Source organism: Mandrillus leucophaeus, unplaced genomic scaffold (genome assembly GCF_000951045.1).
Source record: "Mandrillus leucophaeus isolate KB7577 unplaced genomic scaffold, Mleu.le_1.0 Scaffold402, whole genome shotgun sequence".
In the NCBI taxonomy this organism is placed as follows: domain Eukaryota; kingdom Metazoa; phylum Chordata; class Mammalia; order Primates; family Cercopithecidae; genus Mandrillus; species Mandrillus leucophaeus.
In genome coordinates, this window is record NW_012104277.1 from 1,115,782 (window position 1) to 1,131,105 (window position 15,324).

The window sequence follows — 15,324 nt, forward strand, 5'->3', positions numbered from 1 at the left end:
GTGGCTGACGCCTGTCATCCCAGCACTTTGGAAGGGTGAGGTGGGAGGATTGCTTGAGCCCAGGAGTTCAAGACCAGACTAGACAGTATAGTGAGACCTCGTCTCTGTTGGGGGAGCTAGCATAGCTTAGAAATGAAGCCTCTAGCCCCCGAAAGTAGGCTGCTTAAGATTTGAATCCCAACTCATCCACTTACTAACTGGGTGACCCTGGGGGATCAACATGTCTCCATGCCTCAGTTTCCTCATTTGTAAAATGATTGTAAAATGATTTCTCATTTGTAAAAGGATTGTTATGAAGATTAAATGAATGACTATTTGTAAAGCAATAGTGCCTGGCACTTACTAAGCCCTACTGAAGTTTTACTTAAATAATACAGTAGATAGGAATATAACATAATGAAATCAACTCCTTAAAAATGAGCACCCTGGAACATAAACATCCAAATGAGTATTGTGTTTCAAATCAGGCATTCCACTTTCTCCAAACAGCTGCCCAAAATATTTTTGGAATTCTTATTTGGAGATTATTTTCAGGGCTAATTTATAAGCCATATGAGTACATCCACCTCAATATTTATAATCACATTCTATTTTGAAATAACTTTTGACTGCTTTTAAAGCCACCTTCAAAGAGAAAAATGTCACCACTGAGTCTTTTAAGATGCAAAAATGTCAATGACAATGCCAGAAATGTTTTATAAGTAACATTCCAGCAAAAGAAAAACAATTTTTTTTTTTTGGTAGGAGTGTGTAGACTTCAAAGGGCAAACCTACAAGGGACAACAGTAATTTACAAGCTTCAGATTGTCTGCTTAAACCATCAACCCCATGGCTTCCTGGTTATACTTCCTGGTTATACCTTGTATATCTGGGAGCTGCCAGCCCCCACAGGGGCACAGTGTTGAGCAGCTGCAGTAGCAGCCATATGCCACTGGACCAGCAGGCTCTGGTCCTGGAATCTTGTTCAAAATTCAGAATCTTGATCCACAACTCAGAATTACCCAGTGAAAGTCTTCATTTTTAACAAAGTCCTCTCCAAGTGATTCATCTGCATAGGAAAGTTTGAGAAGTGCTGCTCCAGCCTAAAGCTCTAATGGAATCCTTCATTGTTCATCTTGTGAGTACTTGGGTTACTAGAAGGGACCTGCCTAAATCTACTGAGCCTCATCAATGGGGGTGTCATTGAGGTTTTCACAGTAAGGAGATGGTGATCTGGGAGGGGGTCATCAAAGGGCCCATGTTTAGGGCCGTCTAGGGAGGAGGCAGCACATCTGGATTTCCACTAGAAGGCGCTGTGCCCCAGGAAGTAGTTGTGAAAAGCTGAGGCTGGAAAAGACTCATTTAATTTGCAACATACCACTTCTAACTTAACTGAGCCTATTCCACAGGGATTCTCTGGATATTCAGGACTCAAATTTCATCCATCTACGTATCCATCTATCCATCCCTCCATCCACCCACTCATTCATCATTCATTCATTCATTCATTCATTCATTCTTCCCATAAACTAGCATCTTTTAGTTCTTAAGTCATGGGGAGCTGCAAAGCTGTATAAGATACTTCTTGTCCAGAGTAGTTTATTTTTGAGCTGAGTTTGTCAACTGAGATTTGCCCCTCATCCAAAGTCAAGTGACTAGCACAGACTGTTCAATATGCATCAGTTGGTCTCTTGTTTTTAGGTACTTCTCTCCATATCCACAAAAAGAAACTGTGGGGAGACATCATGCAGGACTTCATTGCTGTCAAGAGACCTGAAACTAATTCCCGAGTCAGGAAGAATGCAGGAGCTGCCTTGCAGAAGCAAAAGTCTAAATCAATGGCTTCCAAACATTTTAGAACTGATAAACTAGGACAAACTTTTCACCATTGAATGAAAAAATGAGGTCAATGTGGTAAGCTTTTGAAATGCTAAATACATTTAATTCAAAGGACTGTCCTCTAGGTTGAGACAATGCCCTTCTTATTTTTGAGGTATTAAAGTGACTTTTATAAAACTATGGAGAAAGTAGGTGATTGTTTATTTGTTTGTTTTTTAGACGGAGTCTTGCTCTTGGCTCGCTGCAACCTCTGCCTCCCAGGTTCAAACAATTCTCCTGCCTCAGCCTCCTGAGTAGCTGGGATTACAGGCATGTGCCACCACACCCAGCTCATTTTTGTATTTTGAGTAGGGATGGGGTTTCGCCTTGTTGGCCAGGCAAGTCTCGAACTCCTGACCTCAGGTGATCCACCTGCCTCAGTCTCCCAAAGTGTTGGGATTACAGGCGTGAGCGCTGCGCCCAGCCAGTGATAGGTTTTAAAAAACATCTTTTCTTGGAAACATTTTAAATTGGCAATGTTGGTCTCCAAAATTAGTTTTGAGTTACTGGCCAGTAAAATCTGCAAATACAAAGCTCACTACAGAGCCCAGAGAGCAGAAGAATCAGGCTGAGCAGAAATGGTCCTGGGTGAGTAGAGGGTCTGAGGAGGCATGCTCAGAGGGAGATGTGTTCCTGTTCTGTTGGGCAATGGTCCATGCTGACACCTATCCTCCCGCCCAACAACCAGTAGTGCCTAGTACAATCTGTGCTAGGCCTTCGAGATATGAATTAAATAAGATCCATTCTTACTCTGAGATCATTTTAGTTCGGGGTTAATCAGATGAGTGAAGAACTAACTAGAACTATGCCAGACGTATATACAAAGTGTATTGGAGCTTAGATCATTGATTCTACCAGGATACAACATGTGATCTGAGTTCCAAGGCATGCATAGTACTTTTCCTGGAAAGGGAAAGAGAAAGGATATTCTACAGCTACTCGGGAGGCTGAGGCAGGAGAATCACTTGAGGACGGGAGGCGGAGGTTGTAGTGAGCTGAAATAGCTCCACTGCGCTCCAGCCTGGGTGAGAGAATGAGACTCTGTCTCAAAAAAAAAAAAAAAAAAAAAAAAAAAAAAAAAAAAAAAAAAAAAAAAAAAGCGGAGAGGGGAAGGGTATTCTAGGCAAAGAGAAAGGCAGAAGTAAAAGCAAGGAAGTATGAATGTACAAATAGCATAGGAAAAGACAAGTTGTAGCTACAACATTAGATATGGAAGGGAGGGAGGTCAGGGAGGGCAGATCACATGAGGCCAGGAGTTCAAGACTAGCCTGGCCAATATGGCGAAACCCCATCTCTACTGAAAATACAAAAATTAGCTGGGAGCAATGGCACATGCCTGTAATCCCCCCTTAAACAAACCAACAAAGAAACAACAAAGATATGAAGGAGAGAGTGGAGGGTGAGAGAGGGTGGAGCCAAATTGTGATGAATCTCTTATCCTTATTGAGTCAAGCCTCTTTCCTGCAGGCTGATAACATTGCTTTGGGGATCCATTGACAGCCATAGCCTTGTTCTCCAAACTAATACACCTATGATAAAATATCAGGAATTCACAAATTTCCTGAAGGCTGTCCATAGGCTTTGTGTCAGGCATTGCGGTGAGAGGGGCATTTAAGTCCCCATTTTTAAGCAGAAGAGAGACATAGTCATATCTGTGTTTTAGAAATGTTAGGTGTAAATGGATAATTATATCCTGATAAAAGTCTTTATTCAGGAGAGACAGAAGAGAGTTTCTGCTCCTTGGACTAGTAGTTGATGTTGGAGTATAGGGACTTAATACTCATCTGGGGATGGACGAGGGACTCTTCCCTCAAATCACACCCATAGATGTTTTATCTTTAGCGTGGAGGTACAGGGGATGAACATGTTGGATGAAAAAAAAAAATGGATATGAGGCTTGAGTGTGTCATCCAGAAGATCACCAGGATGGCTAGATAATAGAAAGGAGAGCTATATTGGTGATATCAGTTTGCAGCTGGGAAGAGAAAGTCTCCAACCTGGGCCAATGGAGCTCTTTCTTCTTCTTCTTCTTTTTTTTTTTTTTTGAGACAGTATTTTATTCTGTCGCCCAGGCTGGAGTGCAGTGGTGTGATCACAGCTAACTGCAGCCTTGAATTTCTGGGCTCAAGCCATCCTCCCATCACAGCCTCCCAAGTAGCTGGGACCACAGGCACATACCACCACACTTAGCTAATTTTTGTATTTTTTGTAGAGACAGGGTTTCACCATGTTACCCAGTCTGGTCTTGAACTTCTGTGCTCCAGCGATCCACCCACCTCAGCCTCCCAAAGGGCTGGGATTACAGGTGTGAGCCACCTCACCCGGCCTGCTCTTTATTCAAGGAGGGGAAGGACAGGTTGGGTTTTATGCTTCACAGAGTTTGTGTCATACATATTCAGCAGATTTGGGGAAAAGCTATACATATTTATGAGGGGAACTGAGTGTATGTGCAATGAGTAAACATGTATATAACATACATGCCACCTTTACTTTGGGGTAAGGTTTTGGCATTAAAATGAGGTGGAATTGGCTGCACATCAAAAGGTGAACTATAGGACACAAAGGCAATTTGTGCACAGCCTCTGTAAACTGTCTGAAACTGGCTTAAGGTCTGCAATAGCTTCTGAGAAAAGAGTATTTGTAAGGTTGGTCTTCTGTCTAATCAGACTGTTGTCTGGGTTTTAAATCAGAGTTCATAGCTCCTATTGTTAGGGACCTTAGCCATAGGAATTTAGCAATTTGCTATGCCAGCTTGAACCTTGGACCCATAGATAAGTTACTTCCCTTAACCTTTGGGTCTATCTTACTTGATAAAGGGGTATCTATTTTTGTCTCTCAGATCAAAAGAGGAAGATCTAGTATCAAGTATATAATGTTTTCTAGAGTCTAGAGTCAGTGTAGCCAAAACAGCATGAAAAGAGACGTATCCATGTTATACTGATACCATTGTTAGTTTTGAGCATTTGACATGATGGTACAATGTGCAAATTTCAAATGTAATTTTAAGTTAAAAGGGAGAGAGACATACAAAAATTGCAACAATCTGACTTGAATTTGTTTTATTTTCCAAACTTTCTTCTAAATTTCAGTCAGGCTGGCCACAGTGTCTCACGCCTGTAATCCCAGCACTTTAGGAGGCCGAGGTAGGCGGATCACTTGAGGTCAGGAATTCAAGACCAGCCTGGCCAACATGGTGAAACCCTGTCTCTACTACAAATACAAAAATTAGCCAGGCGTGGTGGCGTGCACCTGTAATCCCAGCTACTCAGGAAACTGAGGCAGGAGACTCGCTTGAACCCAGGGGGTAGAGGTTGCAGTGAGCCGAGATTGCACCATTGCACTCCAGCCTGGGCAACAGAGAGAGACTCCGTCTCAAAAATAAAAATAAAAATAAATAAATTTCAAAAAGTCGAACTGTTTCTGTGTCATGACTACTCTGGTTGACTGGCCTTGTCCTGAGTCTAGATAAATTATTTTTAATCATATAATCAAAGCTGCAAATAACTTCTTTTTCCTTTAACTCTCTTTGGTCAAATGCTCCAAGAAAACTCACAGTGATTCACAAGTTCATATGTTCACAAATTCTCTGATACTCCTCCCTTCAAGAAGTAGAGCTTAACCAGGCTTGATGGCACAAGCCTATAGTCCAGCCACTTGGGAGGTTGAAGTGGGAGGATCACCTGAGCCCAGGAGTTTGAAGCTACAGTGCACTATGATCATGCCTGCGAATAGCCACTGCACTCCAACCTGGACAACATAGCTAGACCCCATCTCTAAAAAAAAATTTTTTTAAAGAAGTAGAGGCCATGCGTGGTGGCTCACAGCTGTAATCCCAGCACTTTGGGAGGCCCAGGTGGGTAGATTACTTGAGATCAGGAGTTCGAGACAAGCCTGACCAACATGGTGAAACCCCGTTTGTACTAAAAATACAAAAAAGAAATTAGCAAGGCATCATGGTGCATGCCTGTAATCCCAGCTACTCAGGAGGCTGAGGCAGGAGAATCATTTGAACCCAGGAGGCAGAGGTTGCGGTGAGCGAGCCGGGATCACACCAGTGCACTCCAGCCTGGGTGACAAAGCAAAACTTTGTCTACAAAAAGAAAAGAGTGAGATAATCAACGTCTGTCTTTTAAAGCTGCTAAGTTTTCAGGTAATTTGTTACACTGTGATAAGTAACTAATACAGATTTTGTTACCTAGAAGTGGGGGCACTGCCGTAACAAAAACCTAAAATGTGAAAGTGGCTTTGGAATTGGGGAGCCTTGGAGGAAAGTGTTAGTGAAAAGTCTGAACACCTTGAAGAAGCCTCAGGGCCCTTGAGGAGATTGTAAGTGAGAGCACAAAGGAGGAAAGTGAGGAAAATCTTGCTGTCAATTGGAGGAAAAGGGTCATTATGATAGAGCAGCAAAAAGTGTAGCAACACTGCCACCTGGGGTAATGTAGAAAGTAAAAATGTACCAAATGAACCGCATGATCTAGCGAAAAGATTTCCAGGCAACCTGTTGAAAGCGTCTCCTGGTTTCTTCTTGTTGTTCATAGTAAAATGCAAGAGGAGAGAGATAAGTCAAGAACTATTCAACATGAAGGACACGAAGGAACCAGAATATGAGGGGTTTGAAAATTTTCAGCCTCTCTAACTGGCTAAATGTAAGAGACAGAGTCGGTTTTTGGGGTTTTGTTTTTGTTTCTGTTTTTTTAGAGACAGGGCGTCGCTCTGAGGTCCAGGCTGGAGTGCAGTGGAATGATCATAACTCACTGTAGCTTCAAACTCCTGGACTGAAGCAATCCTCCTGCCTTGGCCTCCTGAAGCTCTGGGGTTATAGGCATGAGCCACCGTGCCTGGCCAAGAAGTGAATTCTGAGCAAAGATCAAATCTAGGGCACTACTGGGAAAACATGGTCTAAAGACAAAGTAAAATGCTGTGTCACAATGATCCAAGGTAGAGCCTCAGAGTACCATTCAGTAAGACAAAAGGCCCTCTAAAGATTTTAAGGGTATGCTTTCTAGATACTCTCCATTAAACAGTGGTGCTTTTCAAAAGCTTAAGAGCACTGCACCTCAGCCGAAGCCCAATATTGAGAAGGCCTTATTGCAGAGAGGTTTGTGGCTGCTATCTTAGACTTATGGAATGAACCACAGAAAGATTCACAGAAGACCCACAACATTTTAGAACCATATTGGCAGAAACAGCTTGGAATGAAAGGGACAAAGACTACATGAATGAAGAGACTTTTGAACGCCCAAAATTCCACCTGCTGTAATCAGACAGAAAACTCCACAGCTGAAAAACATGAGTTCTCTCTCATGGAAAAGGAAGGATGACTTAGCAGAACCAAGAGCTCCAAGGTAGGGACCAAGAGTCATGGGGATGAGTAGGAATGAATCCTAATAAAAGAACCTCTGAACTTTGCCTAGCTGGGTCTCAGAACCACTATGGACCAGTCCTATTTTTCCCGTTTTTGCACAGGAGTGTTTATAGTGTTTATCGTATGCCCATCCCACCATTGTGTGGTATGTGTGGGTGTCTGTGTATGTTGGGGAAGATAATTTAGCTCCAGTTCACAGGTGTTCAGATTGAGAGAAGCTGTCTTTAAGGAAATACACCTGAAAAGCATTGTCTGCCTCTGGACCTGGTTTATATGCTGTGACTGGATTTTGAACTGATACTGAAATAAGAAGAGACTTTTGGGACCCTTAGGAAAGGAGTGAATATATATTGTGTAGAAAATTACAAATAATTTGTGGCCAGATAGTGGTTTAAAAATATATCCACAAATTCCTTGATACTCTTCCAAGTATCTTCTTCAAGATATAGAGCTTAATTTCTCCCCATTAGAGAGAAATTTGGATTTAGTGACCTTTCTAACAAATAGAATATGGCAGATGTGACAGTGTGTCACTTTCCAAGTGAGGTCATACAAGGCATTGCACCTTTCTTCTTGCTGTCTCTGTTGGGTCACTAAAGCCAGCTGCCATGATGTGAGGACACCCGAGCAGCCCTGTGCAGAGAGTGGAGGCTTCTTGGCAACAAACATCTGAGTTTGATAACTTTTATTTAAGCCTATGACTTTTTTTTTTTTTTTTTTTTTTTTTTTTTTTTGGTGACAGAGTTTCACTCTTGTTGCTCAGGCCGGAATGCAATGGCATGATCTCGGCTGACTGCAACCTCCGCCTCCCAGGTTCAAGCGATTCTCCTGCTTCAGCCTCCCGAGTAGCTGGAATTACAGGCATGTGCCACCACACCTAGCTAGTTTTGTATTTTTAGCAGAGAAGGGGTTTCTCCGTGTTGGTCAGGCTGGTCTTGAATTCCTGACCTCAGGTGATCCACCTGCCTCTGCCTCCCATAGTGCTGGGATTACAGGTATGAGCCACCACGCTGGGCCTGTTAAAGTATTTTTCCTGTCCATTTTATGGACATGTATGTTGGACTGCTTGCTATTGTCCTGCAGGTTGTTAAGATTTGTTTTTATTTTTATTGTTTTATTTTTTATGTTTAAATTTTTTTTTCTTTTAAAAAAATAAGAGACAAGTTCTCCTATATTGTCCAGGCTGGTCTCAAATTCCTGGGTTCAAGCGATCTGCCCACCTTGGCCTCCCAAACTGCTGGGATTATAGGCATGAGCCACTGTGCCCGGCCAGTTGTTGAGGTTTGATTCATTTTCCTTTTCCTCTCTGTGCTACATTTTGGATAGTTTATATTGCTGTATCTTCAAGTTCACAGTTAATCCCACCCAGTCTATTTTTTTGTATCAGATATTATATTTTTAATCTCTAGAAGTTCCATTTATATCCTTTTGTATTGTGTTTCTCTCCTTATTATGTTTATGTTTTCTTCTCTATATATAAAATATATATTTATATACATAAAAATTTTATGTACATAAAAATATCTATTTTTTATATATATATATATTTTTTCTTTTTGACACAAGGGCTCACTCTGTCACCCAGGCTGGGGTGTAGTGGTGTGTTCAGGGCTCACTACAGCCTCAACCTCCTGGGCTCAAGTGATCCTCCCCACTCAGTCTCCCAAGTAGCTGGGACTGCAGGCACATGTCACTGTACCCAGCTAATTTAAAATTTTTTGGTAGAAATGGAATCTCATTATGTTGCCCAGACTGGTCTCAAACTCCTGGGCTCAAGCAATCCTCCCACCTTGACCTCCTAAAGTGCTGAGATTACAGGCATGTAATCTCTAGCCGCCTTTTACATTCTTAAGAATATTTATAATATTTATGTTAGCGGTCTTAAGGTTCTTGTCTGCTAATTCCATCTTCCTATAGTTTTTAGATCTATTTATTTTTAGATCTGATTTTCCTTTTGGTTATTGGTTATATTTTTCTACCTCTTTACATATCTGGTAATTATTTTCTTGTTTGCCAGACTCCATGAATTTTACATCATTAGGTGTTGATACTGTGGTATTTCTTTAGAATGTTGACATTATTGTGGTATGTGGTTAAAATTGCTTGGGGTTGCCGGGCGTGGTGGCTCACACCTGTAATCCGAGCACTTTGGGAGGCTGAGGCAGGTGGATCACTAGGTCAGGAGTTCGAGACCAGCCTGGCCAACATGGTGAAACCCTGTCTCTACTGAAAATACAAAAATTAGCCTGGCATGGTTGTGCACACCTGTAATCCCAGCTACCGGGGAGGTTGAGGCAGGAGACTCGCTTGAACCCAGAGGCAGAGGTTGCAGTGAGCCAAGATCATGCCACTGCACTCCAACTTGGACGACAGAGTGAGACTCCGGCTCAAAAAAAAAAAAAATTTACTTGAGGTTAGTTTCAAACTTTCAGGGCTTACTAACAAAGCATGATCCTTCTGGCCAGTAGTAACACAAACTACTCACAGCCCTGTGCGAGCTCCAGAAATTGTTTAGTTTACTACATTCTAGTTGTCCTTTATCTGGCTTCATCGTGTTTCACTGGATGCATACATAGGTTACTTCTCAGCCAAAGACTCAAAAAGATTCCTCTGCAGATTTCTGGTGTTCTCTGTCTTTGTAAACTGGGCAATCCCAGGGCTCACCTTATTTGTTCTCTTTCTCTCAGAGATCATAGTTATATGTTGCCTGTTGTCCAATGTCTGAAAGCCATTGTTTCATATATTTTATCCAGTTTTCTAATTCTCCATAAAGAGAATTATTATAACAGTCAATTTTTCACAGGTGAAAACGTAAGTCTGTTGACAGATTTTTTTCATGACTTCTTCAATTTGATTAACAGTAACAGGATTTGGGGGACTTCCAATTTCTTCTTGAGCCAGATGTAGTAAGATATTTTCCTAGAAATTGGTCTTTTTCTTCAAGTTTTTAAATGCTGTTGATAGAATTATCTTATTAACTTTTAAATCTCTCTCTTATTTATAGCTGTGCCCCTAGTTTCGTCCATATCTGCTGAAGTGTATATATCTGTCCACTGCTACCGGGGGGAAAATAATAATACTCTGCCTCTCTTCCATTCTCCAAATCCCACAGAAGTACCTCTCATTTATGGCATCTAGCGTGGAAAATGGTAGCAAAAGATTCTAAGAAATGCTCCAGACTTCCGAACTCTTGGGGGATCACAGAAGAGAGATCCTGCGTTGCTAGTGGATAGTCTGGTGCAGTTCACTGCTTCAGGTGCTCAGCATCCATACGTAGCCTTTTACCCACATTAATTTTCAAACAATGAGAATGACAACATAATGCTTTCACCTCAGTTCTGTGACTATCTCTCTTGCAAATGAAGATGCCCTCACTATCTTCCTTGGAAGGCGATACCCAAAGTCTTATCAGTCATTTGTCTTCTCTTTATGATGGTCCTTCTTTTTCCTTTTCAGTCACTATCTTCCTTTGGTATCCTGTAACCTAAAAACTAAGTTATGAGGTTAGCTACCATCAACTCACCCTGAATGAAAGAGTAGAGGACAGAGGAGAAGAAAGTCTGTACATTAGTTGTACATCTATAAAACAAACCAGGGAAAAATATGTTCAGCTATTAAAATCTCTCATTTTTTATTTTTTATTTTTTTGAGATGGACTCCTACTCTTGTCACCCAGACTGGAATGCAATGGCACAATCTCAGCTCAGCTCACTGCAACCTCTGCCTCCCGGGTTCAAGCAATTCTCCTGCCTCAGCCTCCCAAGTAGCTGGGATTACAGGTGCCCGCCACTACACCTGGCTGATTTTTGTATTTTTAGTAGAGACGGGGTTTGCCATGTTGGCCAGGGTGGTCTCGAACTCCTGACCTCGTGATCCGCCCACCTTGGCCTCCTAAAGTGCTGCAATTACAGGTATGAGCCACTGTGACTGGCCAAAATCTCATTTCTTAATTGGTGATGAGGCAGTAGTTGGTGTTGATAATTTCCTTCTTCCCCTATCCATTTCACATTCCCTATTCCCTCAGTCAGCCCTTCAACTACTCATAGCTCTTTACCTTATAGCATGACTTACACCTTCACTGTTAACTTTGTGAACTATTAATGGTTCTGATTGAACTGTGTTGCTATAGTCTTCCTTTACTTTTTGATGTGGGACATTGAAGTGTTAAGAGGCATCATACCTAGGATGAGTGTTAAGTCCACTGAAGAATTGCTGCCTCCTTCCTCCATTAGGGGCAATGTAATCAACCTGCCATCAGGTGACTGTCTGGTGCTGCTGAGAAATGCTGCCATACTGGGGACTCATCGTTGAGCTTTGCTATTGGTAGATTCAGCAATCATCAGTGGGAGTAGCCAGATTAGCCTTGGTGAGAAATCCCTATGGCAGAGCCCATGCATAACTTCTAACTCTGCTACCATGGCCACGTTATTCATGAGTCCGTTGAGCAAGCCCTGGGGTAGCTGGGGAAATAGACTGAAAGGCATTTAACTTCCTGCCAGTGCTTCCCATTGGTTAAACCCAATCAGAAGCCAGAGGGCAAGACAGCCTAGTGACACAGTCCACACAGGTCAGAGCAAGATGGAGAAGAAGGGAGAAGGGATCTGGAGAAAGAAACAAAAGTTACACAGTGTACTCTCTGTTGTGGTGCCTCAAGTAAGATTTTTGCTCACTAGACTGTTTATTCAATTAAGACTTTGTAGATGCTCATTGTTTCAATTCTGGGGAGACCATAAGCAATTAGCCAATGATAAGGATGCCTGCAGCTCAAACCACTAACTACCACACAGGCCTTGTGTCCCATTTCCATAACCGTAACCACACTGTCTGGCATTTATACACTGCCATGAGCCTGTGCCACTGTGAGATCCCATTATTCCCACTGAGATCAAGGAGCCTAGATGAATGTCTGGCACACAGTGTCTGCTCAATAAATACTTGTTTATTGCATAAACACTTTGTGAGGTAGGTTTTGTTATCTGCTTTCTGTGTATTTTGTTGCAGTCAGCTGCCTAACTTTTCTGGCTCTCTTTTATCAGTTTCTCTCTTCCAGATCTCAGCTTGATTCCCTAAAGCTTAAAACCACAGTCAAATCTATTACTTCCAAGCTCAGAAAGCGTAGTTGTTGGATGGGCTAAGCATCAACTCATGGAAACAGCAGCATCTGCAATGTTCTTCATTGCCTTCATTTCAGAAGTTGTGTTCTTAACAGCAAGGAGTGTGAATGCCTTTTACATCTTCGACAAGATCAGGACTCAGAGCATGTGAAATGGAGGCCGGGAAACACAAGACTGAGGGAGTCCAGAGATTTGGGCTCTAGCCTGGTTCTACCTTTTGTGCATTGTGTTAGTTTCCTGGGGTGGCTGTAACAAATTACCATAAACATGTAGCTTAAAACAAAAGAAATTTGTTCTCTCATCATTCTGGAAGCTAGAAGTCTGATATCAAGGTGCTGGGAGAATCTCACACCCTCCAAAGGTTCCCTCCTTTTTGCCTCTTTCAGCTTCTGGTGGCTCCAGGCATTCCTTGCCTTGTGGCTTACCTAATTCCATCTCTACTTCCATCTTCACATCACTTTTTTCTCTTCTGTGTCTCTGTGTTCAATATTCCTCTGCCTTTCTCTTACAAGGACACCTGCCATTGGATGTAGAGTTTGCCCTAAGTCCAGGATAATCCTATCATGAGACCCTTAGCTTAATCATATCTGCTAAGACCCTTTTTCCAAATAAGATAATGTTTAAGGTTCCAGGGATTAGAACTTGGACATTTCTTTTACGGGGTCATTATTCAACCCACTACAGGCACATCAAATCACATCCTTCTCTGGGCCTCAGTTTCCCCATCTGTAAAATAAAGGGGTTGGATTGGATGAATCCCTAAACATGTTATAGTTCTCTTAATCTTTACTTCATGTAATCAAGGTTATATAAGTAATGTTACCCTAAACAGTGTGGTTACAGGAGACAACCAACAATTGACCACCAAAAAATTCTTCACAGCATAGCACCACAACGTAGGCAAGAGGTCCTACTTTAGTGTTGTGTTTGTAAACCTGGCCCCAGCCTTGGCTCCATGCTCAAGAAGGTGAAATTGGCTCTAACTATCAAGCATCTCATCTCTGCTTCAACAGTTCACACCCACATGCCCAAAAAGAAGTAGGGATTTCTGATTCCTTAACAGAGGCTTCTGCAATCTCTGTCCTTGCACATATTGCCAGTGTCATCTTCTATTACCTTTAGCTTGCTGCCCTGTGGCTCAGAAAGCCACAGGGCAGATTTCATGACTCTTAGAAAAGAAAAAAAATGTATTGAAGTGCTTTATTTAAATATAAACCACAATCATAAATTATTCAGATATATATGAATAGCTATTTTTGGCAAAGGAAACCCCAGCAAATTTCAGTGGGCTCTAAAGAAAAAGCCATTGAGACTACGCTGAGTGATTTGGGGGCCTGCCTTCCTGGAAATCACCAAGGTGATAAAGGTGGAGCCACTAGACAACAGAGCCATCTTGTAATTCTACAGAACAGATGGTGACCCTAAAACATTTCCAAACGCTCAACATTTTAATGAGGCAGTAGGTTAAGATTGAACAATACCCCAAACACAAATCTGATAGCACTTCATAACAATTTCCAAGAAAGACCCTTTTGTTTCCAGTGGTGTCTCTCTAGCGCCCTCTCCTAAGCAGCTGGTTATATACCAGTTTGGAAAGGGCAGTAATCTTTGTGATTAATGTCCAGCATCGTGGCTACCCCAAGGCACGACACTGATATAAGCACAGCTGTCAATCAACAGAGTTCTCCAGCCTCTTTTGTCTGCTCACTCCCCCCTACCCCCATCCTCTTCTGCCCAACCATTTCTAATAGGGCATCCTCCTGTGACCACTTCTTTCTACAACTCTCCCCGCCCTGGCTGCAGCTCACACATACAGAACTAATTAGGTGTCATATCCCTGGGGCCTTGCTCCTTAAATTCCAAGATAACCAGTTAATAATTTAAGGTTTTATCTTAACTGCTTTACAATCATTTATTAACCTTTGCCAAGACTTGTGCTGTACCAGCATCAAGTACTTTATTGTTGTTTTCTATCTTCTGGAAGATACGAAAAGAAAAAACTGTCAAGTCAGTCATTCTGGTTTGTTGATCTCAGCTTCACAGTCTATGGGTAGAGGTCAACTCTGGTCCCTAAACTTTCCTACCCAGGGTTTGTGAATCTTCTTTCCCCTCATTAAATATAATCTCTTTATCTAAATCTCCTCAGAGGGAGCCAGCTAACCTGCTAATTTGTAGAAGGCTGTTAAAAAATATCCTTCCACCCCAAAATAACATGATCATTTTAATGGAGTTCCCTCAAGCTAACCTCCTTTATGATGAGAGCCTGAGGCTAAGACAGGTCACAAAAGAAGATTCTCTGCTACTTCCAAGGCCCCAAGGTGTATCTGGATCTTCCAAGTATTCTTGTCTCACAGAATCTGTCTCATTTGTGATATAATATCCAAATCATGGCAAAGGAGCAATGGCATACGGGAGAAAGCAGTGTTGTGTCCATTTGTGTAGAATAAAAGATATACGACAGAAAGGAATCTGGTGTGAGTAGGAGTGGGCCTAGACGGTGTGTCCGTTCAGTTGAACCCTCCAAATATAAATGTTGAGGCATTAGAGAGTAGGCAGACGACTTAGTCCACTTGGGCTGCCGTAGCAAGCTGCTACAGACTGGGTGAGTTAAATAACAGACATGTGTCTTCTCACAGTTTCGGAGGCTGGAAGTCCAAGAGAAAGGGGCCAGCCAATTCACTTTCTGGTGAGGGCTCTCGTCTTGGCTTGCAGACTCTGTCACCTTCTCCCAGTGTCCTCAAAGGGCAGAGGGCGCTAGAGTGAGCAAGCTCTCTGGTGTTTCTTCTTATAAGGAGACTAATCCTATCTGATTAGGGTTCTACCTATGACCTCATGTAACATTAATTACTTTCTTAGTCCAAATAAAGTCACATGGGGGTAGGACTTCAACATATCAATTTTTGGGGGGAAAGGGACACATATCAGTCCATAGCAGCAGGGAAGGCTTAATCTAGACCTCTTGCTCTGTGGCCCAGAAGGGTGCGTCAT